Source organism: Ambystoma mexicanum, chromosome 5q (genome assembly GCF_040938575.1).
Source record: "Ambystoma mexicanum isolate Mex_15411 chromosome 5q, UKY_AmexF1_1, whole genome shotgun sequence".
Classification (NCBI taxonomy): Eukaryota; Metazoa; Chordata; class Amphibia; order Caudata; family Ambystomatidae; genus Ambystoma; species Ambystoma mexicanum.
The window spans coordinates 856,926,172-856,952,824 of NC_090933.1; positions in this window are offsets into that span (position 1 = coordinate 856,926,172).

The following is a 26,653-nucleotide window of genomic DNA, read 5'->3' on the forward strand; positions in this document are numbered from 1 at the left end:
TTTAGAATGAGGAACAGTAATGGGTGGGTCCCTTCTGAGGGGCTGTCCACGGACCAGGTGACTGTCCGCAGACTATCAAGCCACAAATGGGACTTACAAAGTTCTAAAAAGTTGCCACATCAACTAAGACACAGTCTAGGAGCTCTACAAGGGTAAAGTTTCAGCTTGAAAACCCTTAGATTGGCCAAAAATGCAGTTTTAAACTGTTCGGGGTACAGACACCATCCACGAACACATGCATCCCCGGATGTCGAGGGACACAACAGCTGTCCTGTGGACACCTATTGAGCAGGAGTCCCCAAACTAAATAAAAGCGCGATAAGTGCGAGCGGACATGTCAGACAGGCACGGTGTCCCGGGGCACAGTGAGATTAAGTGTGCATGCGTGCCAGTGTCTACAGGACTGGGGTGGAGTCGCCGAACTAATTAAAAGTGTACCACATGAGAGTGGACGTGTACAGACAAGCGCGGACATTCGCGCAGTCAGCAGACTCAAAATTGGGCTTTAAAAAAAAAAAACTGGCATCAAGACTATACACACATATTTATTGAAAAAAAATACATTCAATTAGCAAAGAGATGGGGAATTGTAATGGCAAAGATAAATGGGAGAATTGAGATGTTGTGTATAATGTTTATGAAGGGAGGAAGGGATTTAGGTTTCATTATAGTGCCTTTCATTGAGGGAATTTGAAGTGACTGATTGGTTGGGACAAGGTGAACAGGTACAGGTACAAGTCAGGCAGTGATATAGAACATTTTCCTTCACTTCATTTTTCACAAATGTTATCAACTGCATGAAATGATTATTTAGTTCATCCGTTTTTGATGATAACTTCATCAGTTCAATTTGTACATTTGGTGTTATGGGCTGTCTGTGCACATCTTCAGATTCACTCAAATGTAATTGGGCCCTGGTTTCCTCATCCCCACTATGTACTGTTAAAAGAAAAGCATTTTTTGTGATATTTGAACAAATTACATCACTTTTTTGTTTTAAAAAATGTATTGTATACCATTGCAGCTGTTTTATTCAGTCATTTCGTCTTTGGGGAAATATTCCTCCAACCATTCCAGTGTGCTTGCCATTTCTGTTAAAAGAAAACAATAGTGCATATTTCTTATAAATTATGTATGCATAACAAATGGTAATAATACAGAGAAAAAAAACAGTGTACTTACTATTTTGTAACAGCTTCCTCCGAAATAAGTGCCAGGTGCTTGTCAGTCTGTAAGCAAGGTTGCACTGAGGTGATCAGTTAAGCTTTGTGCTTGGTGCATTCCATCATACTATGCACCACATGAAAATGTACTTGTGGTTTTTGAAGTGCAGATTTCCTATACATTTTTAGTTTTGGATGTAGCACATATATCTATTGTTGTTTCATGTATATATCTTTATCCGTTGCAGGATACAACATTGTATGGTAACCCCTGTGCTTTTGTGCAGTTTGAATGCTGTTTGAAGTCCACAGACATTTGTGCAGTCCGCAGACTCTGCAGCTATTACAATCGGGGGGGTGGGGGCAGTATGATGTAAGGAACATGTAGAAACATTAAGGGTACCCTGGTAAAAACCCATGAAATTCAGTGAAAAAACTTTGTTAAAGGGATGTTATGGTTAAGTTGCACTAATAAAACCCTATAAAATTCAGTGAAAAAACATTGTTAAAGTCACATCTAGAATTGCACAAACTGATGATGGCATCATTTGGATTGAAGAATGATCAAAAAAGCATAGATTTTGTAAAATTAACGTTCACACCCATGTTTTCTAGTTTCTATGCTGGAAGATCAAAATTACTACAAACGATCCTCTCATAAGCAGCCATCTTGAAATATGTTTTCACTTGCAGCTATGCCAAAGAAGCCTGCACAACAGTCTATCATTTAATGTGAGCTCAGGATCAATCTCCTAGGGAGTTTGCTTATCAACTCCAGCGAGCCCAGATTTCTGTGTGTGTAAACACGGAAAGTCGTGAGTTCAAAAGTACATTGTTTAATGCCCTTCCAAAATACGTAACTCAGCCCACAATATTGATGACTTGAGACATATAAGTGGATAATCATTCAGTCTATGAGTATCAATGAAGTACAGAACCCTACAACTCCCAAAAAGAAAAGTCCCCCAAACAAATGCATGTTTTAGTGACCATTGAAGTAGCTAAGATGAAAAGTACTCCTCAGTTGGACAAAGGGACATAGGGCCCAAGAGTCATCCCTCTGCTGTTAAGGAACCTAACAGAGAAAACGTTCTGTTCAAAGCTAGTCAACTAGTCCACCACCTGGCACACACACACAAAATACTGATCCCACTACACCAGTTCTCTGCATTTAGGCTCACACCATGTCCTGAGGTTCAAAGTATGTTCCTTTGCAGAGAGTAATCCAACACAAAATGGTTTCAGGGAAAGAAGACCATCACCGCCTACGCAGAATAATTAGAAAGAAATATACCCTCCCGCTCCAAGATTCCAGCACAATAGATCTCAGTACCAGGGTGAATGGAGATCCAGCAATACATAAACAATAGTTTTATTTTATTGTTTAAAGTCCAGACCTAGCTCGAGAGCAGCGGAATGCTGTACAGTGTGTGGGTAGCCAGCATTTGGGCTGGCATCTTTTAACAGTAGAGCATAACTCTGAGTTGCGGCCTGAGCCTCCATTAGTCTTCGTCCTTGTTCAGGTGTTGTTCTCAGAACTACCAGAACTACTCCCATTGAAGAGACAGTTACCCTTCTAGAGAAGAACAGAGATATAAATGAGAGACAACCCTGTAGAAAGAATTTCACAACTGGAGCGACAAGTTAAACAATTGAAAGAGAGTATTGGCCAATTCATGAGATCCCAAAAGGGAAATCAAGCTAATCATTATAGAAACCTTATATAGAATGAAACAACAGGTCACAGTGTAAAATGACATGAGGAACATGTTCCAGTTCTAAATGCAGAAGATGAAGATGAAAGGGGGGAGGGTTAGAAAAGATATCCCAAGCCCTAGAGGATGCTCATTTTACGTCATGTCAATGTACCCCTGGGTTTGCTGAAAAATTGGCAAAGGCTGATGGTGAACCCTCTTTATTCAATGAAATAATACTAGAGAAAAATGAAATTTTGTGAGGAAAAAATATAACGATTAACTTTGAAAAATAAGAGAACTCTGTGGAGATGAAACCCTGAATTGGTTATTTTCATAACTGTCATGCCTCCTCCAAAAGAGCAGATAATCTGAGCTAAAAGAAGCCTGCCAAAAAACCTCAATGAAAAGACAGAGCGTAGCAAAGAAACCCAAGATCAACAAAATCCAATAATTTCATCAGACCCCCTAAAACAAAAGGGTATTTCTTCCTCTTCGTGTTTTACTGGAACTCAAATTCCCTCATGCACTTCACAACACCGTGACAACGAAACAACACCACATGGCGACTACCAACCGAAAACACACCTAGACTCAGTGACCGGTGCCTCCAAACTGAAGCTGCCAACAGTATATCACAGCCCTTTTGCTCTTTTTCCCGCTCAGTCCTACTGACCTGCCCCACCACCCTCCTTTCATTACAGATGCACCAGAGTGACAAGAGGCCACGCAGGTGGCAACAGGGTCAGTATAAGACCCTTTAACATAACATAAATATGTAATTAGCATGTTTGTTGTATCATGATGTTGTGGGTGCCCAGGAGTTGCCATAGTAACAATAGTTGGAGGTTGAAGATGGCTAAGGAGTGAATGGATGACTCTAGAATTCCCTAGAATACAGGATAAAGCAGGTATGTGTAGTCTCTAACCTGGTTAAGGTGTTTAATTGTTGCATGTATGACACAAACCGTGACAGGACAAATTCATCAAAGCCCATGTTAGCAGGGAGGATTTTGAGAAGTGTCTTGTGGATGACTTCTACAAAATCAGAGAGGTCGAGTAGGACCAGATGACAAAGGGTTTAATTTGTCATCAATGACTTGGAAAGTGGTCGTTTTCATGTCTCACCTGGGTTGGAGCCAACACTGGTATTTTGGTGAACTTTAGAGAACTTTTCCTATAATGACTTGGTAGTGGTTTTCCTGACAACCATACCAATGAATAGCAGGTCCATGATCAGTTAGTTCTTAGCTAGGTCTTTTGGGTCGAGTGTGGCCTTCTTCACAAGTGTGGGAATCTAGCTGACTTTCGAGGCATATGGAAGGATGCAACGTAAGTTGGAAGTGTTAAACCGTGACAGAGTGGAGATGATGGCTCTCCTGTGATGACTTTAACAGTGATATCAAAATATGTTGTCTCTATAGGTGGTGGATTTATTAGCAGTAGGAGTGTCAGGTTTTCCAATGTCATATTTTTTATTTACTTTGTCCACCTTGGGGTACTGCATGGATGTATGGCTAGATTTTCAAAGTTGAGTATGGAACTTTCAATTACATTTGTTTATAGAATTTGAGATTGTTGGTTGCAGTGGGGGAGGGTTGATACAGTGTTTGACAGCCTTGAAAAGGGATGTGCTTTTCTTCAATACCTTGACAACAGTAGTGGATTACAATCTTGTGCTGGTTGTGGAGATCAGGTTTCTGGATCTTAAATTGTGTTTTTCTTCTAGGAAGTGGGTCTTCTTAGTAATGTGGCATCCATCATACCTGTTGTTTTGCCCGTGGGTTTTGTGGTTGCTATCAATTAGCTCTCGAGGGTATCAGAGTGTGGATGACTTATTTGGGCCACTGAGGCACAGGTTGTGTTTGAATGGATTGAGAAACTTGTTTGCAGAGGGATTGAGTATGGCTGCTAGTGAGGTCAATATGTCTTCTAGTGCATCTTAGGTTAGATTCTTGAAATAGTGATGTACTGTCTTTTTCAGTTTTTCCTACCGGTGGTGGTTGGCGTGATGGTATGCATCTGAATAAACATAGTCAGTACAATATAGAGGAAGAAGGAGTATGCTGTTTTCTTATTCAAAGAGGATATTACCAGGTCAAAGGTACTGTCACTGCTGTGGGTGGGTTCAGAGATGTGTTGGTTGACGATCAAGCTGTCTAGGTTGCTAAGGGGAGAATTTCTTTAATTTTCTTGGTGGTTTGACTTGGACACTGTCATTATGAGGTCTGTGATTTCCAGAAGGAAGCCCATGCTGGTATGGGATGTTCAATTAACTTCTCAAACCTTTGAAAACTATATGTATACGTTTCATGATGAATGACACTCAGATGCCAAGTATCTTGTATGTATTTGTATTTGGGTTTTATGTAGCAGAAATGTAGCTAGGAAGCAATAAAGCACTGTACATGTTTTTGAGGGTAACCTCTGAGTCCACTTTGCCACTAGGATGTTGTTCCAGTAGGAAGGGGTACAGCAAGAAAATTACTGTTTCCTGTTTTTCTTCTTGTGTGCTAGTTCAACCTACAGCCCAGCTATTGCTTGGCTGCTGGAGGAACGTGACCCACTGAGCCTAGTTAGGGAGGTGTGTGAATGCTGGTTGGCTCATAGGCAATATAGGTGGTTTTAAATACTATTCTATCTGGGTTGGGAAGCAAATTGAGTGATCCTAATTGAGGCCAAAAGTGACACCAGCACGCCAGTGAGGAGGGTATTTTCTCCATTGATGTGGGAGATTACAAGGGCCTGGATTTTGGTTCTGAAGTCCTTGAGTGGAAGGAAGTCTGTTATCTTCCAGACGAGGGTAAGCTTTTAGGAGGAGGTTTTGGCCTTTCTGTTGATATGTTGTCAGAAGGAGTGAGTGCTGTCTACTGTGAAGGCAAGTGAGTTTTCAGTCAGGCCAGATGAGGTCTGAAGTAATGTTATGTTATGTTATTAGCATTTGTGCCACATAACACTGCCATTTTTTGCATGGTCACCAGGAGATTTGGCAGATCTGGAAGAGAGTGGGTGGGTTTGGCTAGTTTGGGAGAGAGGGAAAGGTAAGATTACAGTGCTTTGTTTTGAGGTTGTAGATCGGCAGTATCCTGAGTTCTGCGTGGATGCATCAAAGGCTAGTTGTCCATATGGGCTTCCTCAGGCTTATAGTGTGGGCGTGTGCTCGTCGGGGGCAAAGTATGTCAGTTGTTGGAGGTGTACGTTTGTGATGTTCGACATCTGGTGAGAGGGTCTTTCTTGAAAGCTGTGTGCGAGCAGCTGGTTTGCACCTGTGTGTGGTGACTAAGATGGAGAGAAAGTGAGGATTAGTAAAAAGGATGGGAGTGTTTTTAGCACTATTGCTGCTGGTTCCATTATGATGGGAGGTGCTTGGCTTTAGTGGTGGATGTATGAAGTGTCCTTTGTTGAGGTTTAGTTATTCCAGAAGACTGGGAAGGTATTTTCTTTGTGTTTCTCAGTGCTTTAATGGGCTGTCTTCTTGTTGCCTTGTATTGTGTTCTAGGTGGATGGTCAGGTCTGGTATGGCATTCCCTTAGGCTGCGTGTGAAAGTCAAACTATTGAGAAGTGACATTTCCACTGCTTGATGTGCGTAGGTTAAAATTCCTGACTGTTAAGAATTCCAGAGCCCTATTTTTAGACTTTTCGTGAATATTAGGTTGTCCGGCAGGGTGAGGATTTACCTTGGTAACACATTCCAGTGTTTTGCCACCATAGTGGAAAAGGTGCTTCTCAATCTTAGGCCTCTGGTTGGTTGGTTGGTTGAGAGAGGGATTCTTTTAATTGATTATCAAGTGCTCTGTGGGAAATGCACAGGGCCTTGAACTGGATCTCTTTTCTGATTGGTAGCCATTTGCTGTTATGTTTTCCCACCTATTGAGCCTGTGTAATAGTCTAGCTGCTGTTTTTTGGACCCATTGATTTTTTTTGTGAGTTAGTGCAGTATACTTAAGTAAATACTTTTTGCGTAGTCAGTTCTTGAAAGAATGTGGGAGATGATGACCAGAGCTCTTGTGCAAAGGAGAAGTGGTGCAAAATACCTCAGGTAAAATCGAGATGGTAAAACCAATTTTTTATTATTGTGTTGAATTGGGGTTCCACATTGAGTCCATTGTCCATTAATATGCCTTGGTTGTTATTCACATTAGATGGTTAGGGCAGTTACCCATTTGCATGGTGGCTGTGTTTCAGGTGCAGTGTGAGGGGAGACTATAATTATTTCAATTTTTGCTGCCTTGCGTTCTCTGTTGTTGGCCATTGGGAGGATAGCTCAGGGGCAACGCGCTTGCCTTGGCAGTAAGACGACTCAGAGCAACACAGGTTCTATCCCTGGGTTTGTGCTTAGAAACCTCTGAGTATTAAGCATGTTATAAATAAACAAAACAATATTTAATCATCCATTCGATTTTATGGTGAGGCAGTAGCTAAGGGTGGTGATGTATTTCCTTTGTCAGTCATTTTGTATGTGATGTGTGTGTCATCCGCATAGTTGCAACAGGTGAGTCTATAGTATTTTAAGATTTTCAACAAAGGGGTCCTACAAATGTTGAAGAGGAGGATTGAGAGGCGTAATCCCTTGCAGACTAGACAGGTAATGATTTGTGGGTTCACAGTGAAAGGGGGCACCATGTTATTTCCGTTCTGTCTGTTATTAATGATCTCATCCATATTATATTTGTGCTGTGTACTTTATTGAATCATTCTAAATAGTATAGTGTGGTTGGCAGTGACAAAGGCAGCTGTGATGCCTAAGAGTGTGGGTGCCAAGGTGATTTTGTCATAGACTGTGATTTTAAGGAAATTGCAAATGGAAAATGGTACTGATTCAATGGATCTAAGGTATACAAGTAACATAAGCAATCTGGTAAGTTTTAAGAATCTACATGCTATAGGGTTCCCATGCATATGCAGGTCTCTAGAATATTAGATGGGCACTGTATGTTTGAGACAAACGTTGGGGGCTCTCCTGGGTTTAGAGAAGTGTTTATAGAACTGGATTTAAGTAGGTATTCTTGAAATCTTTTGGTATAATTCCTGTTTCAAGGGAGGAACGCATTGATTTCTGCAAGTAGATAGATGGTGCTTCCACATTAAGGTTTTGATGGAGATGTTTGGGGGCATGGGTCAGTCAGAGAGTTAAGGCAGAGGGGTGGCTGGGAGAGGGAGCAGCAACCAGAGTCATTCCACCAGAGATGAAAGAAGAACAACAAGGTCATGAGGTGAAGAGGGGGTGAGTCAGGTCACAGATTGTTTTAAAATCTCACAGAAGATTTAAAATCAATGGGCCTCATTAAGAGTTGGCTGCTAAGTGGTAAAATTGGCAGTAACTTGACCTCCAGCAAAACCCTGGAGGTAAATCTTCCCACTAAACGCCAGAAAATCAGCAGAATTGGAGGAATTAATGCTACTAATATTTTAACTTTCATGACGTTTTACTGTTAGCATGCTTGCAAAAGAGTCACATTTAAGCTTTTTTTAAGTTGGTTTTATAAAATTACCAGTGTGTATATCTCAAACTGCCTGCTAAATCGTTATCATTACACATTATGTCCACTTTTATTCATACAAATGTGTTGGTTGTTGTTTTTGAGCCAATAGTGACTCTTTCACGTTGTGCATTAGCTATAAAGTGTGCAGCAGTCCCCATTTAAATAACTGAAGTGAGCAGGAGAGAGAGTGGCCAGAGCAGGGACATCATTTGGGTGTTACCAGGGGTCACAAATGCGACCCCAGAGGTCTCCCTTGCTACCCCTAAAAAAAGAAAAAATATTTCTTTTCTTATCTTTAAAAAAAAAAATGTAAGCTCCTTGGGCATGGCTAGGACCACATGACACTTTCTTTCTGGAGTGTATGGCTTGCTTGTACAGGCCTCTTAAAAATTGAAAACAGGGTTGCACAAGTGTAACCCTTTGAGCAGTGAATAACAAATAATAACAAATACCAAAATAATTTGTCTTTCTGGAATTCTATATAATAATTGCTAGACTCAAAGGTTTATTTCAGGCACACTTCAGGGGGTGAGTCACTGATTTAGTCTGTTCTTAAACACCTCAACTCAGTCCTCAGTCTTTCATCCTTCAGAGGTTGCTAAATGAGTACCAACACAGGTTGGGTGATAATGTACGTATATTTGTTCTATATAAATTACTTAAGCCTAAGTGCTTTATAAAAAAAATCATTATCATTTGGCCTTAAACGTTTGCTTGCATTCACAGTAATTTGGTAATATGGACCTATACACACTTATATTAATGATACATATGGTGATCCATTCTTGTCTGAAATGTATATCACATTATAGTGCTATAGTAACCATATTTTTCATTGTGTACTTAGGAACAATGCTATATTATGCCCCTTTCTGTTTTGTCAAGGGGTAAAAGGTCGGTTTCCATCGCTATGCGTGATGTCACTTTGGGGTTGAGCCAAATGACATCACTTCCTGTGATGTCATCTCATTCAAGGATCATGTGATGTCACTTCCGGTACCCCAGGCATTTTAATGAAATGACGTGCTGGCCCAGAAATCAGCTGCCACACACTGGAGCACTCGTGCCTGGAACCTGCATACGGTCAGGAAAGTAGAAAAGGATATCTCCCTCGTTCATGTGCTTAACCTTTGTTCAGGCCGTGGGTTCCATGCCTGTCCGGATATTTGTAGAGGACATGGGCAAAGTGCTGAGCTCCAGCATTGAGGCACTCTGAGCGTAGGTCCTGCTGAACTCCGGGAGGAGAGGGTGCCATCCAGTCAGCAATAATAGTTTGGTACTAAGCTAAGCATACACAATATGCCACTAGGCACAACATTCAACTCAAAGGATTCCTGGGGAGAAAGGGTATTCCAGTGCCAACAGAAATACCAGGCTCCTTCTTTTTTCCTGAAGACAAAACCTTTGAAGGGTTTCTTTTTTTCTATAAAAAAGCCATGTTTTTGACTCCGAACATCTGTCATGAATCAGTAGGCCTTAATCGAGCTTTTCAGCCAAACATAATATTTCAATTTGGGTGTGGAAGGTGGGACAATATTGGTGCAGCCTCTGTCATCAATGGAAAGGCCTGGTAGAGATGGCATGTGCAGGGTGCCTGTGTGTGAAGTCTAATTGTAACAGTTTTTTTTAAGGCTTTACAGTACGTCCCTTTTGCATTGCTGGCAATGATTTAATCCAAGTCAGTGTGCAGTTCCGTGCCAATCAGTGGTCAAATGGTCATAATGACCTGAAGTCATACATCCCTATAAATCAGGGTTGAGCGTGGGGGTGGGCAGGGAGTTTGCTGCTGTAGGATGTGCTTTCTGTGTGTAGGTGTAGGCTATGTTCCTTTGTATATTGATGCAGTGGTGCAGGTCCTGAGTGAGAATCTTTTCTTCTCCAGGCTAACAGTGGAATATCCACGCAAACTCAGCAGCAAGCAAAATTCAGAGGAGCAAGGCCTTTTAATGGCTGAATATTTGGTCAGTGCTGTGCATTATTTTTTATTTGGTTAACAAGGAATTCTGCACAAATAATACCCAGGCTATTTGGTTTGTTGCTATCAACATATTTTAATGCAGAATTCAACAGCATCCTGTGCTTTCATCTCTGTGTTGACAAATGATGCTGTTCTAGAAGGTCCTGTAAAATGGTTCATCAATTATTTTACTAAACAGTACGGTTCACTTATGCACTGTTTCCACAACCCGACATATTGAAGGCAGTTCAGTAATTATGAAATAGATAAAAATGATGCGGGGATGGGGGAGGTGAACTACAGCGATTGGAAATTGATTCCATAAGGCTATATTTAAAAGATGAGGAATCCCTGAGGTATATCATCTTGTCTAGCCCGCATGATACATAATGCATACTTCTGACAGAGAAGAGTGCATTGTGTTTGTGTTAGACGTAACAATGATTTGTCAACAATCCCACCCATACCTGTAGCCTACTTTGTCACTGTCATAGAAGACTGATAGTTTTAAAGATCATGAACATGTTTAAATATAAACTTTTAATGAACATATATTTACAAATATGCTTTAAATGTAATTGCCCGGTGCCTCCTGGATGCAACCCGCTCCGGGGACAGTGGCAGTTGGGGAGTTTGACTGGGGTGGTACACCTGTCAAACGATAATGCAAGTGTCCTAAGGCGAGCTCAGGGAGGCCAGAAACCTCCTGCACAGCAGAAGGGCAATAGCTCGCTTGATCTCGATTTTCAGTATTGATACAGACCATAAAAGGGTGGCCTCACAATCGCTCTGACTTTTTGTTTTTCAAGCTGGTTGGGTTTTAAGCTGGAGGTGTCAGAAAAGTTACCTCAGGGATAACTGGCTTATGGTGGCCAAGCGTTCACAGCAATGTCGCCTTTTGATCTTTGATGTTGCCTATTCCTATCATACTGAAGCAGAATTCACCAAGCGTTGAACTGTTCAATGACTAATAGTCCTGCTCAGTAAGAGAGGAACCGCCGCTTCATACATTTGGTGTATGTGTTTGGCTGAGGAACCAATGGGGTGAAGCTACCATATGTGGGACTATGACTGAATGGCTCTAAGTCAGAATCCCCTCGAGACCGCAATGATACTGCAGCGATGTGGAGCCTCGGTTAGCCTAGGATAGCCGTCCTCTGTGCCGGTGCTCAGAGCCGCTCCAATCGGGACTCGAGTGTGGACAGAAGTGGCTCAACTCTCTCAACCATGGTGCACTGCATATTCGTGGCAAATCTGGTTCTGAGTCATGCATAGATTATCTTATTCTGGGTCAGGGTTTCATAAGCAGCTACCTCACTGCGATCTATTGAAAATCATCCTCTGAGCCAAGCTTTTGTCAAATGCGACGCTCGAGTTGCAGTGCCGTAAGGATCTCCATCCTTCCTGCTGCACCATGGGGCAGAAAGGAAAATTCCACTCAACAAGGGTGCACCCTCGGTGGTGCGGGCGGGGAGCGCTCATCTCCCTTTCTCTGATCAGCCTAGCAGACCACAAGGCCTTGCCACATCCGGCGACAGAGTATGCCATTTTCAGGCTGGCATAAATGGTGCGCATTCCCAGGGAATCTGTTTCCTTTTGACATCAGCAAAAACAGATTTTACAGGAATCCATTTTAAATGTTGCCTCCCAGGTGTACATGGCAGACAGCGTTTACTCCACTTTAACAGCTGAGTGCAAACGGGAGCCATAAAGAATATACACCTCCACTTTACACCTCCCTTTTGCACTCTGACATGCAAATGAGTAAAATTACGCAGAGATGACTAGATTGCACCACAGGGTAAACATAACACATAATGTATGGGGTTTTCCAAACCTAGTCCCTATATACTTATATTTGTGTACAGAACATGTTGATGTGATAGACCCTCTAAATGTAGTGGCGTCATCTAATCTATACACACAAAGACAATATGATGAGGTGTGCTGTACAATTATGCTACTAAGGAGTCACTAATAAAACACATTGCTCTCATTCACTGCCACTGTGTTGCCACTGTGTTTACATTAGTTGAACGGAAATCCTGCTGCATTGAGAAGAAGAAAGGGATCGTGTGTGTGTGTGTGTGTGTGGTTCTCATTTGCTGCTTTGGCCTTTGAGGCAGAACAATGTGGTTCCAACATCACTTTTCAGATGGAGTCATTTGGTGCAAAGAGAGTCCGTTTGGGCATCTTTTTTGATAAAGTAAACATATTTCCATGATGAAAGTAACAGTTTCCTTATTCGGGAATTTCTGGTGTTTTGAACTTTATGAAACGGTTGCTTTCGCTCATCGTTGATATTTTTTGCTCAATTTCGCCAGTGTAACTGAAAGCCATGCGATAGATTAGTAGCAGAAGCCTTTTTTTTCCTCCATGTGGTGTTTACAGATCTTCAAAGGTTTTTCTTGGTATGCTTCAGATTAGTTTTTTCCTGCTAGGGAATGGTTTTAATTTGTTAGCACTTAAGGTCTCTAATCATGAGGTAGCTCTGACTCCAGTCAATAAAATTGTTAGCAAATGAGGAGAAAATCTCATAAACGCATTCGCTGCATGTGCTTTTATGGGTCTTCCTCTCTGAGCCTTGAAAGCCTTTTTTTTCTTATGGAAATTGGGTGCCCTTTGAGGGCACTGATGCTCGACACCGAGAAGCAGATATTATGCACAGCATTTGAAATTTCCCACCTATTTTACATCATGTACTGTCCATTTGTATCCAAAATGGAAGCCTCATTTATATCTTGAGCTTACTTATGAAACACTATGTTCGCAGCACTTGTGGCATGCATTCTGCTGATTGTATCTTCGTCAATTAATTTCCCCTCAGGTAAACGCAATGTGAAACGCATTTCCCATTAACAGCTATTCCATTTCATGAAACAGTTTCATGTTGCATTTAAGCAGTTGTTGAGAGACAGCACCTAGACTTGTAATTAGCTGGTGCTTGCCTCATTTGCCATTCACGGAAATACTTTTATGACAAAGTGTGCCTGTTTCTGGTTTCATTTGGCGTCTAAAGGTTTACAGGCCGATTCATGGAAACAACGTGCGCCGAAAAAACGGCGCACGCATGCGAAAACGTGCGATTCGCAGTGAAATAGCGAAAATCGCAGTGCAAGTGCGATTATCGCAGTGCAAGTGCGATTATCGCACAGAAAACATCGCACATCTATTCATGGAAGTCCGTGCACGCGCAAAATGTGGGATGTGCGCTGAAAAAGTGCGTGGCGCACGCTGGCGCACGCTGGCGCACAGGTCATCGAACGCCGTGCGATAAGGCCACAGCAAATTCGCACATAGCGCGGCACACATAACAAAAGTAGGCGTAACACGGGGTGTTACACGCAGAATGGGGAACACCTCGTGAAAATGTGGGCGTCACGGGGGAAGTACAGGAGGCAAGTGCGCAGAACGCCCACTTGCTCGCCTACAACACGTATTCATGGAATCGAATAGGGAAAAACAGCACACGGCCAAAGACGCGCACAGGCCCATACATGTCCGCCACACGAAAGCAGGCGGTAGCGTCCCTGCGCAGGAAAAAAATGTGCGCCAAAGTTCTACATGCGCGAGAAGTACCACACGCGATCGGGCCTGGGGGAGCGTGTGCGTGTATTCCAGGGGTGCGCGAGAAGTTCCACACGCGATCGGGCCTGGGGGAGCATGTGCGTGTATTTCAGGGGTGCGCGAGAAGTCCCACACGTGATTGGCCTGGGTGCGTGTATTTCAGGGGCTCAAGGGTGTTTTCACACGCGATTGTCCTGGGCGCGTGTATTTCAGGGGTGCGCGAGAAGTTCCACACGCGATCTGGCCTGGGGGAGCGTGTGCGTGTATTTCAGGGGTGCGCGAGAAGTCCCACACGCGATTGGCCTGGGTGCGTGTATTTCAGGGTCTCGCGGGTGTTTTCACACGCAATTGTCCTGGGCGCGTGTATTTCAGGGGTGCGCGAGAAGTTCCACACGCGATCGGGCCTGAGGGAGCGTGTGCGTGTATTTCAGGGGTGCGCGAGAAGTTCCACATGCGATCGGGCCTGGGGGAGCGTGTGCGTGTATTTCAGGGGCTCGCGGGTGTTTTCACACGCGATTGTCCTGGGCGCGTGTATTTCAGGGGTGCGCGAGAAGTTCCACACGCGATCGGGCCATTGGGGAGCATGTGCGTGTATTTCAGGGGTGCGCGAGAAGTCTCACACGCGATTGGCCTGGGTGCGTGTATTTCAGGGGCTCGCGGGTGTTTTCACATGTGATTGTCCTGGGCGCGTGTATTTCAGGGGTGCGCGAGAAGTTCCACACGTGATTGGCCTGTGTACGCGATTCCATTGGACCAAAGGCCCTGACAGCGGGGGAATGTTACAAGACCAAAAACTGCACGTCCGAGTGTCAGCCTACGTGATTGGAGGATAGGGCCTCAGTGCGTATACGCGGAAGTGACGTTGGACGTGTGGTGCGGTTTAAAAGGTGCGTGTAGTACGTCATTTCCTTGTACGTGCTTCCCGTGGAGAGCGAGTGGGTGAAATCTGTACTTCTTGTCGGTTCACACGCGATTTACTTCACAGCGTTTCTAGTTCGTACTCCCTGTTACCTCTGTCAGTATTTTTCTGATTTTCTCTTCGACCTGTTTCCTCAAAAAGCGTTGACTTCTCCTTTTGTTCTGTCTCCTCAGACAGTGTACAATTCTTCTTTTGGCGGGGGTGTTGCCAACGCGCACACGCGCGTATTTTTCACGCTCTTTTCCCAGGCAGACGGTGAGTCGTGCACGTATTTACCAACTGTGCTAGCCCCGTGTGTAGCGTACCCCTTCAGAGGTCATTGTAGGCTGCGTGTGACACGCATACATTCATTTTTGAGTTTCTGGGTGCCACAGCGTAGTGCAGGTTCCTTTTCCCGCGCACGTGGTCTACGAGGGGTCACGTGCACGTCATTTTCTGTTTTAGGGGTGCCTGTGCGTCTGCGTGACCCATCATCTTTCCCCAGGGGTTACTACAGCCTTGCTAGAGCACTTGGGTACGAATTCCATCTAGTACCCTACCCCTTTGACCCCCAATTGCCCAGGACAACTGTCCACTGCAACTCCCATACGCACAACTCCATCAGTGCCATGGCTGGGAGGCGAGCAAGTGGTAAGGGTGGCAAAGGTGGCCGAGCCTCAAGAGGTGGGCGTGGTGGGCGTGGTAGGGGACGTGGCCAGGATTTGCAGACTCCCCCAAGCCCCCCACATGTGGAGGACCAGTCAGGGACACACATCCCCCCCCATGGTTGAGGGAAACGTGGCTGACACCATCCCTGCTCAGCCCTTGTTGGACCGGCCCGTTGTGGCACCTGACCTAGCACAGGGTGACTCCCAGGCTGACTTCCAGGTCGCCAAGTCTAGGCCACGGATGGCGGCGCAAGCCAGTGTCACCAGGCCACGTGGTACAGGGGCAGCCATGTCATCTGCTGCCCCGAGTAGGCGGGGTGGGGAGGCTGCAGGGGCAGCTGCAGCTCCGTCCGTCCCCAGCTCTGACTCCCCCAGCAAGGACAGTGTTGGTCCCGGTACATCAGACTGAGGTTCCCCCTGCCATCATCACACTTCGGCTAATGCCTGCAGAAAGTCATGTGGTCAGTGTGCCATCGCACACTACTACTACACAGTCCACCGGTGCTCCTGCCTCTAGTGTCCAGAGCGGCGTAGGGCACTCCGGATCCCCACCACCCACAAAAAGAAAGAGGAAGAGTGCTCGTCCAGTACAGGCTGATGACCCCGACATGGCTACACGGTCCGGCACGCCAAGGAAGCCTAGCTTCAATGATGCCGAACTGGATGCACTTGTGCAGTATGTGTCCGAACTTGACGCCGAAATGTTGGTCACTTCAGGGTGTAGGATTACACCTGCTCGACGTCAGGCACACTGGCAGTCCATCACGGACAGCATAAGTGACCTTGGGTTTATGAGGCGCACAGCTGTTGAGTGCTACAAGCGCTGGAACGACCTTAAGCGTAGGGCAAAGAAAAAGCTGGCCTCAAGTCATGCCGCAACTCTGGTGACTGAAGGTGGGTCTCCGCAAGAGGACATAGAACTCACTCTACATGAGCATGTTGCTGGGACCTACGTCACAGAGGAGCAGATCCAAGGTGTGGGAGAACTGCCAGATTACGAGGCATTGTCCGGTGAGTGCACATGCATCTGTGTGTGATCCATGTGTATGTAGTTTGTGGGAGGGGATCTGGTTGAGTGCCAGGTCAGGGTATGTGTGCCTGAGTGTTTTGTCCCACCCATGTGCTTCATCCAATGCATTCTGCGCCCCGGGATTTAGGTATTAGAGGATCCCTTCTGGCCACAGTAGACGTTTTGCACTACATTGCGCCAGTTGCCCTTGAAGTGGCATCTTGCTACCACATTGTTCCGTATTTAGCCGTGTTCATTCAGGCTGATTGTAGGAATTCACCTGGTTCTACTGCGCATCACTCTGCCCCATTGTCACATATATGACATGCCCATGGTACATGTCATCTGTGTGATGGCATGTGTCATGTATGTGTATTGGACATGCCACTCACAGGCCAATGTGTGATGGCACTGCTAGCCAGCATGCAGCTGATGTGTTGCTCTCCCATCTTGGTGTCATCAGTGTCTGACATTTTCCTCCCCTTCCAACTCATGGACAGTGCATGCATGGGAGGGTTATAGTCATGTGGGACATGTGTAAATCAAGTACTGGTACTGTAGCTTGTCTGGCCTAATAGCGTGCCATGGTGCTAATGCCTGTTTCCATTTTTTGTCTTTCTTGTTTTTGCAGAGGATGACACACCTGATGCTGCTGAGGGAGAGGAGATGGTGCAGGCCCAGGAGGGATCTGAAGCACGACCAGGCACCAGTGGGGGACGTGGTTTGGTGGTGGGGGAGAACCCTCTCTTGCTGCAGGCCATACTGTCCTGGGGTGTCCCTGGCTGCACCTCCCCAGAACTCTTTTCAGGTGTTGATTCGGGTGAGGCCTATGTGGATTCGCAGGTATGTGTTCATGGAAGGGATACTGTTCTGTCCGTCCCACCTGCACCAGGGGTAGAGCCCACTATGGGGATGTCAGTGTTGGTAGGTGCGCCTGTGGTGGTTACAGATGCAGGGCCACACTCCGCAACATCTGATCCTGTTCCTGGGCCAGCAGTTCAGAGGGGAAATGCAGTCCTGCAGCCTCAGGCAGTGCCGACACAGCAAGGCGCAGTTCGCCTTGCCCCAGACAGGTGTGGTGCCCGCCAACGCGGTGGCCATCCGCCACCAGGCAATACCGCATGGGAGCAATCCATTTACGGTATGGCCAACCAACAGGCAGCATCATCCGAAATTATTGCTCAAGCCATGGAGAGGGTGGCCACTTCCATTGTCCCCCCCAGAAAGGCAGATGGAGCTACTACAGCAGGCAACAGACTCCGGGAGGACATGTTGGCGTCCAACAGGGACAGACAGGCGGCCCTGGACAATCTGAAGGAATCAATTTCTATAGATGCCCAGGGACAGAGGGAAGCCCTGAGGGGAGAGGTCCGGCACCTCAGGCAGACTCTTGTGGACCTTGAGGCTTCCACTGTCACCAGGACGGAACAGCTGCTGGAGTGCGTCACCCGTACGCTCTCAGCAGAGATGCAGGCAACTCGGGCGGAGGTCCGGGCAACACGTCGGGTGTTGCATGGGGATCTCCGCACCATATCCCTCCAGAACGAGGCCTTCCAGGCCCGCATGCTTGCTGCCATGGAGGACCAAACTAAGGCATTGGATGGGCTGCCTCCCATGGCACCACCACGTCCTATGGCAGCAGCAGCAGAGGTTGAGGAGAGCGAATCCAGCAGTGAAGCTCCCACTATTTAGTAGCCGTGCAGGCCATGAGCCCATAGAGGTGTTTTTTTTTTGCAACATTCACGCAGGTGGCTATTGGTGGGCACCCTGTCCTCGGACCTCCTGTGTGGCCTCCCCCACCCCCCCTGGCCCACACATGGCCATTTTTGATTTTTGATTTTTGATTTTTTGTTGCAGTGTGTTGCCTTGTGTGGCTCCCGTGGGCATCCACTGTATTCCGGCTGGGCACATGCAGGCTTGTCCTGAGTTTGGGTTAGATGCTTGGGTCAGTGAGACACACACCCCTCCTGCTTCCCGTTTCCATGGGCTTGCAAAGGGTGTGCCCAAGTGACAGTGAATTACACAGTGACGTTGGACTCCCATGAGCTGTGTGGGCAGTCTGTAGTCAATACTGTGTATACATTCCTAGTGCATATTGTTGTTGTATTGTGCACTGCATGGTGTATTGATGTGTGCTTGTGCATCCATGTCTCCCTCCTGATTTGCAGGTTCATTCCTCATGTCTTCACAAGGCCGTCCACTTTGGAGATGGAGCTCATGTTGTGAGCAGTGGACTTCCAGATGTGCGTGGCAACAACACTGTACAGTTGGAGGTGGTGGATGTGCTGGCATTCTCATGTTGTAAGACTACGTATCCTTTGCCTTAGTACTGTCATGTTTATGCTATGTCGATTGTATTGTGGTAAGTATTTGGTCATGTGTGTTGTTGTTTCTACATTCATGTGGGCATATTGTGTGTGGCCAGTTTCCATTAGGGACACTGTACTTTGTGACACGTGTCATGTTTGGGGGATGACTTTGCTTGCTCTCACATGGCATGTCATGCCATGGTGTGTTGGGTGGCGGTGCTGGGGAGGGGTTGGGTGACATGGCACTGTTGTCATGTTGTGTCTTGCAAGGGGGTAATGATTTTAGCAGCATAGAAGTGTGTCTTTTGAACACAGCATTGGTGCTGTTTGTGTAGGTTGGGAAGCACACAATGGAACACTTCCAGATGTACAATCTCAGGCTGGTATGGTTGTGACAGTTGACTGTCCATTGACACATCATAATTGTCAGTAACAATCATCATTGATTGTCAGCTGGTATGTGCCAGGGCTGTGTGCACTCCACAGGGGTGTGATTTTATGTGAAGTAATTAGCCACGAGCTGCGTACAGGCTGCCTCACCCCGTGCCCTTTCCCCTCCCATGCGCAGTGGGCATGCATGTGGTTGGGGATGTGGGGGCACCACCATGTCCACGGCCAGGCCCCGGCGTGTTGCAACCTTGTGCAGGACACATGCTGCCACTATGATCCTGCACACTACTGGGGGACTACTGGGGGAGCGTATAACAGCTGCCCGCCAGAACGGTCAAGGGAGCGGAAGCGTGACTTGAGCACTCCGAATGTGCGCTCCACGATGCCCCGGGTTGCAATGTGGGCTGTGTTGTATCTTACCTGGGGTGGCGTGGTGGGGTTCCGAATTGGCATCATCATGTGGGTGCTGAGAGGGTAGGCACTGTCTCCTGGGGAGGTGGTGATGGGTATCATCAGTGGGGCTGTGACATTACCCAGTATCTGACATGCATGCATGCGCAGTGGCATTTATACTCACCGAGCAGCCATGTATCGCCATGCCGCCCAGCTTCTATGTCCCGGTTTAGGGTAGACATTCTGTAGATGAAACTGTCGTGGGTGGCGTCTGGATAGTTGGCGTATACTGAGGTGATGAGTCCCTTGGCATCACATACTACCTGGGCGTTGATGGAATGCCAGTGCTTGCGGTTTCTATGGATGTGCTCAGTTGCCCTGGGGGGACGTGGAGCCACATGGGTGCAATCAATGGCACCTAGCACTTTGGGGAATTGTGCCACCCTGTAGAAGTCCTGGGCAACAGCCTGCCTTTCTGCAGGTGTTCTGGGCAGGTATATGTGCCTGCGGACTGATGGGCGTGCAGTGATGATGGCCAAGACCTGGTGTAGGCAGCGTGACTGCGTGGCCTGTGACACCCCCTCACTATGGCACTTGTCCGCTGAAATGATCCAGTGGCCAGGAAGTGCAGTACATTGAGGACCTTCTCCATGGGGCCGAGTGCTTGGGAGCACAGGGTGGTTGATGTGAGGTCATCCTCCCACTCACTGACCAGGTCGTGTATTATGTGAGGTGGAAACCTGTACCTCCCATACACATGGTCATCAGGCATCCTAAAAAGGCTGGTTCTGGGTGTAAAAATTCTGGCCCGGACTATCCTCCTTCTCCTCCTGCGGTATCCCACGGCCACTGCTGCTAGGAACGGTATGTTCATCCTGGCGTCTGAGCTTGTTTGTTGTTTGTGTGTACTTTTATGCTGTGCGGGTGGACGTACGCCTACTTCCTGCTGGCGTACGTGTTTCCGGATTGGCCACGTTCGTTTCCATGAATACGTGTTGTAGGCGAGCGTGTAAAACTTCCCGCGCAGCCCTGGAATACTCGCACCCAGCCCAATCGCGTGTGGTACTTCTCACGCACCCCTGAAATACACGTACCCTGCTCCCCCAGGCCCGATCGCTTGTGAAACCACCCGCAAGCCCCTGAAATACACGCGCCCAGGCCAATCGCGTGTGGAACTTCTCGCGCACCCCTGAAATACACGCACCCAGGCCATTCTCGTGTAATACTTCTCGCGCACCCCTGAAATACATGCACACGCTCCCCCAGGCCCGATCGTGTGTGAAACCACCCACGAGCCCCTGAAATACACGCGCCCAGGCCAATCGCGTGTGGAACTTCTCGCGCACCCCTGAAATACACGCACCCAGGCCATTCGCGTGTAATACTTCTCGCGCACCCCTGAAATACACGCACACGCTCCCCAAGGCACGATCGCGTGTGAAACCACCCGCAAGCCCCTGAAATACACGCGCCTAGGCCAATCGCATGTGGAACTTCTCGCGCACCCCTGAAATACACGCACACGCTCCCCCAGGCCCGATCGCGTGTGAAACCACCCGCAAGCCCCTGAAATACACGCGCCCAGGCCAATCGCGTGTGGAACTTCTCGCGCACCCCTGAAATACACGCACCCAGGCCATTCACGTGTAATACTTCTCACGCACCCCTGAAATACACGCACACGCTCCCCCAGGCCCGATCGCGTGTGAAACCACGTGCGAGCCCCTGAAATACACGCGCCCAGGCCAATCGCGTGTGGAACTTCTCGTGCACCCCTGAAATACACGCACCCAAGCCATTCGCGTGTAATACTTCTCGCGCACCCCTGAAATACACGCACACGATCCACCAGGCCCGATCGCTTGTGAAACCACCCGCGAGCCCCTGCAATACACGCGCCCAGGCCAATCGCGTGTGGAACTTCTCGCGCACCCCTGAAATACACGCACACGCTCCCCCAGGCCCGATCATGTGTGAAACCACCCGCGAGCCCCTGAAATACACGCACCCAGGCCAATCGCGTGTGGAACTTCTCGTGCACCCCTGAAATACACGCACCCAGGCCATTCGCGTGTAATACTTCTCGCGCACCCCTGAAATACACGCACACACTCCCCCAGGCCCGATCGGGTGTGAAACCACCCGCGAGCCCCTGAAATACACGCGCCACAGGCCAATCGCGTGTGGAACTTCTCACGCACCCCTGAAATACACGCACCCAGGCCATTCGCATGTAATACTTCTCGCGCACCCCTGAAATACACGCACACGCTCCCCCAGGCCAGGTCGCGTGTGAAACTCCTCGCGCACGCTTGTTCCCGACACCCGTAATACGCGTTCCCCGCTTGCCGTTTGCTGTTTGCCAGTCCGGTAAACTGGTACAGGGTTGGCGCAGCCCTTTGCGATGATTTTGCGATCTTGATGGCTTTTCCTTGCGCGAGGGCGTTCTTGGGGGCGTAACTGGTGCTGCTGCAGGGTCGCTGCGCCACTCTGCGCCACGTCTGCTTTTGGAGGTGGGAATCCATGAATATGCTGTGCACGGAAATTGATTTTATCGCACGCGGCTGGCGCAGACATTCGCACGGGCACGCTGTGCGCCATCCGCGTGCGACACTTTTGAGAGGAATTACATGAATCGGCCTGTTAGATTCTATCTTTTGGCGCCTGGAATGTATTGTGGATAATCATCACAATGTACCCCAGAGGTATTGTCAATTGGCAAAGTATGTGTTGGGTAGTGTATAGTGGAGTGTAACTAATGGAGTGTGGTTTCTGAAAAGACTTTTTAGCATGGGTCAGGTCCTAAAAATTAAAATAGGGTGACTCATCAACAAATGCAAAGGGATGTGACGTCTCTAGAAATTAGCATATCACAGTGAAATAGACACATTTCATTCAATTGGATTTGCATAACCACCCAAATTGCACAGGATGAATGGAACTTGCCTTTCATAAAATCAACACACACACAAAACCAAGAGAGGATATTTTCTTCTAATAGTGTTTTTGAAAACGTTAAAAGGTGTACATGTTTTAAACTCCAAGGACCAATACAAATGTTTTCCCTGGAACTTGCAGTACCAAAATGAAACATTTCACCTTTAGTTGTTCATTATTATACACCAGGTTATATAGTGCAGGGGTGAAGTGTCTGGCCTGCAAACTTGAGACTGCAGTTCGATCCCCAAGGTTGGCTTTAATTCATAAATTCAAGAGGACATTCAATGTTTCTCATTTCAGCTGGGGGGGTTTGGGGGGTTGACCGAGTCCACCCTCTGAAAAAAGTGGATGGACTTTGTCCACCCGCTTGTCCCCTCGATTTGAGCCCTGCTTTGTAGATGTATTATATATCTGGTGGGACCAAACTCTTCGAATAATGAGGGCTTGCAAGCATATTAACAGCCTCGTTCAGGCTTGAGCATGAAGTCTTGACAGTGTGATTCCCACAATGGGTTCGCCAAAGGTCACACATTTTCTGAATGTCTCTGGTCCAAGAGCTGATTCCTAGAGCCTTTAACCACTGTTTTCTGAAATGATTGTTGGAATAAAATAGTTAGACTCCTAGGGCCAGATGCTCCAAAAATAGCAAAAATGAAGAAAAAAAAGCACTGAGGAAGCCTTTTTTCATTTGCATTTATTGTAGAAATGTGCAGGTGACCTTATTCTCGAAGGTGACCTTCACATTGCAGGGCTGGCTTGACAGTAGCACAAACATCGCTGGCCATTCCCCTTTTGCACATTAGTTTCCAGAGCGCACTCCAAACATTAATGTATGACTGGCTCCAAGCATATGCCTATGTGAAAAATAAGCAAAAAAACACTTCCATCTCTGTTTCAGGGATGGAAATGCAAGTGCGACAGCAGTGGTTTAAACCACAGCTCTCGCTAAGCAAGAAAAATGCATGACAGAGTTAGAAGAGGGGATTGTGCCTCATTTCAGCATTTTTAAAATCGCATCTGATTTGTGAATTTGGGATGCTCTTTTAAATGCTCACCAATGCCGCCTCATTTACACAAACACACAAAGGAGTGAAAAAGGGCATCTGAATAGGTGCAACTAAGATGCACAAATTCACATACCCTTTGTGGAGTGGGCTGGTCATGTTTTGGGGTATAAGTGATGAGATGCACTAGCACATCTCATTATCTGATACAAAAAAACATTGTTTGAGAATCTGTCGCTTTGAGTGTAACATGCATGGGCAGGTAGGATGACTCCCATGGCTGTCTAAGATACTTGAGTATCTTGACATGTCACCTGGAAACTTGTGTGGCCAGAGAGGCTATCTCAGATGCTTGCCAGACCAGTTTTCTTTCAAACAATGGGACCAAAATGGTGCTAATAGCCATATGAGATGCACTTTAGCTTCAGGATGATGTGGGTGCTTTGTCCCCACAGATAATGTTGGACTTTCTGTATCATCTCATAGTGTGGACCATGCTCTTCTGTTTTATCTCCTTTCATTCCTTTCTTTCTATTGGAGACCAGCGAGTGAAATGAGCCAATTTCAAGACATACTCTTATCTGTGAATTGTGGCACTGGCAAGGGGTAATCACGTTGCCTTTGCCCCGTCCTCTTTACTATCTATCTGTCACTGTTGTTGTATCTTTTTACAGACCAGGGCCTTTGTTATTTTACTTACATTGATGACAAACTGATGTATCTGTGTCTCAGAGGCTCCCAAAAGAGCTTTCCCACAATGTCCCCCATCCTCGTGAAAGTTAATTATTGCCTTGATTAAGTGTGTCGAAGCTGAATGCCTCCCAAACAAAGCTAATATTACTTTGTCCGCACCTACAGAATTATCTGGAGGCTATTCCAGCCCCCCAAAGACTGTTTGTGATTGTCTACTCATCACTTGTTAAGAATTGGGGATGCTGTAGGAATTCTGAAATCAGTCTGAGAGCCCAGGTTAAAGCTGCTGACGGCTTCCCACCACTACATTGTGGTGCAGTATGTAGTCAATTTGGGACTGGTTTATGTTAATACTTGTATACAGGCCTTCCATCTTGCCTAATAGATCTCCTTCAGAGAATTCAGAATGTGGGAGCCCAGTGCATTTTTGCAAGCAAAAAAGAGAGGCTAGCTTTCCAGTTCGTTGCTCCTTGCACTGGTTGCCAGTAAATTGCTGGTCAACATTTAAGTTACTGCACAGACTGGCCCTATCTGGCTTACTGAAAAAAGATTGTCCCCTAATAACCTGCACGGGTATTTATTATGCTCTAACCAGTTCCTTCTGATAATTACTTATTATAAATGTAAACAGAAAGGTGACTGAAGGTCCGCCATTCAGAACCCCTGCTGTTGGAACCACCCCGCCTTGGACATTCATGAGCTGAACAGTCACCTTAGCTTTCACAGAAATATCATGATCCATCTCTTCTGTTGATCTTGGCATTTGCATCTCAAATGTCTTCTGCTATTTAAAGCCAAGATAAGATTGACATTGTGGTGTGTGTAATAAGTGAAAACAATGAATCGAATGAAATTAATTGGTTTTAATGGATGAGGGTGAGCAGAAATTTGCAACATGGCTCCAAAGTAACCACACAGCTGTATATCAGAAGCAGGAAAGATTAACAAAAGGACAGTTTGGGCCTCAGAATGAGGTCATTCGGAGGTTGTGAGCTGCCCTACCATTCCTATTCAATTTCAATGCTGCCATCCTAAAAGGCCAACTCAAGACACATTGCTCATTATGGGGTTGTCGGTAAAACCCACTGGTAGATGGCAGGTTACCGGCAACCCCGTGACACCCTTACCACCACCTGATTGACCGGTAACACCAGGATATCACAAGCGGTGGCAGTAATGCTAAATCCCCATTTCCATGGATTCACATAGGACTCCATGGAAATGGGGCCACTGAAGCACCGGCACCGTTGATGCCGGTGCCAGTGCTTTAGTGACAACCATGCCGGTAGAGTTCATCAGAGATTTGGCTGGTCTCCCTGTGTCTGAAGCAGGCATATCTATCTTTCAGCGCATTTCAGCAACCTAGTGGAAAGTTGATATCATGGTTTTCACACACTGCTTGAGGACTCCAGAGTTTAGTTGGATCCATTGAAGAAGAAGGAAGTTCCATTGTTTTAGGGTAGCCAGGAACTATGTGGCTAATATTGAACTGCACTTATGCAGGAGTCCATGACAACATGGGCCTCATTACAAGTATGGCGGTGCGGGTAAATATGTTGGTAAAGAAGCAGTAATAGAATTACTTCTGCATTACTGTTGCATTACTGTACTGCTGTATCATGGGTTTGGCAATGAAGAGGAGGATCTGCCTCCAGCAAAAACCTGGAAGTAATTCTTCCACTTTGCTGCCACAAATTGGTGGAATTACTGGAGACGAATTACCACTGGTGGTAATTCCACAAAAGTCCCCCTGGCGTCCTATGGACAACCACCATTTGTAATCCCATGGTCAATTCGTGGTACAAAGTGGCAGTAATGGTAATCAAGTTTGGGAGTAGTTTGGTGTATTTATTGCCGAATTACCATCAAACGCTTAATGAGGCCAAAATGTCCATTAGCTCTCCTTTTGGTTTGCCCAGTGGGTTGCTTGAAATACTTGTTTTTTAATGAGAGAGAGTGGACGTGGTGGGGGGTGGTTTTTGCCTGAGCAACAGACTCATTTCAGATGGAATGCTATAATGTTTCAATCTTCTATCTGACTACATCACTGTGACATCCCAGTCAGTTGTAGCGCATGCGCGTCCCTCGTTTGGGACCCGCGCATGCGCAGGTTAATAAACCGCGCTCGTGCGGGCAGTTGCCACCGGGACGCGTAGCAGGCAGCCTCGCGTTCCGTGTCTCTCTGAATGTGTGCGTGTGCGCATGTATGCATGTGAGCCACCCGAGGCTACACAACAACTGGCGACGAGGCGGGATCCCATCGCAATGTTCGCTTGATGAACATGGCGTGTTTTACATCGGCGACGCTACACGGTGGTGAGTCACGGACCCGGCGGGAACAAATCCATGGTGCCCTAGCATCTGGTATGCAGCAGTAGCAGCCTGGAAAGGTGCTTGTGCGCTGCTCATACCACATTCACAGAATTTTTGGAACTCTGGCAGTCCCCTACAACCCAGAGGACAGCCAACATCGCAGAGCTACCG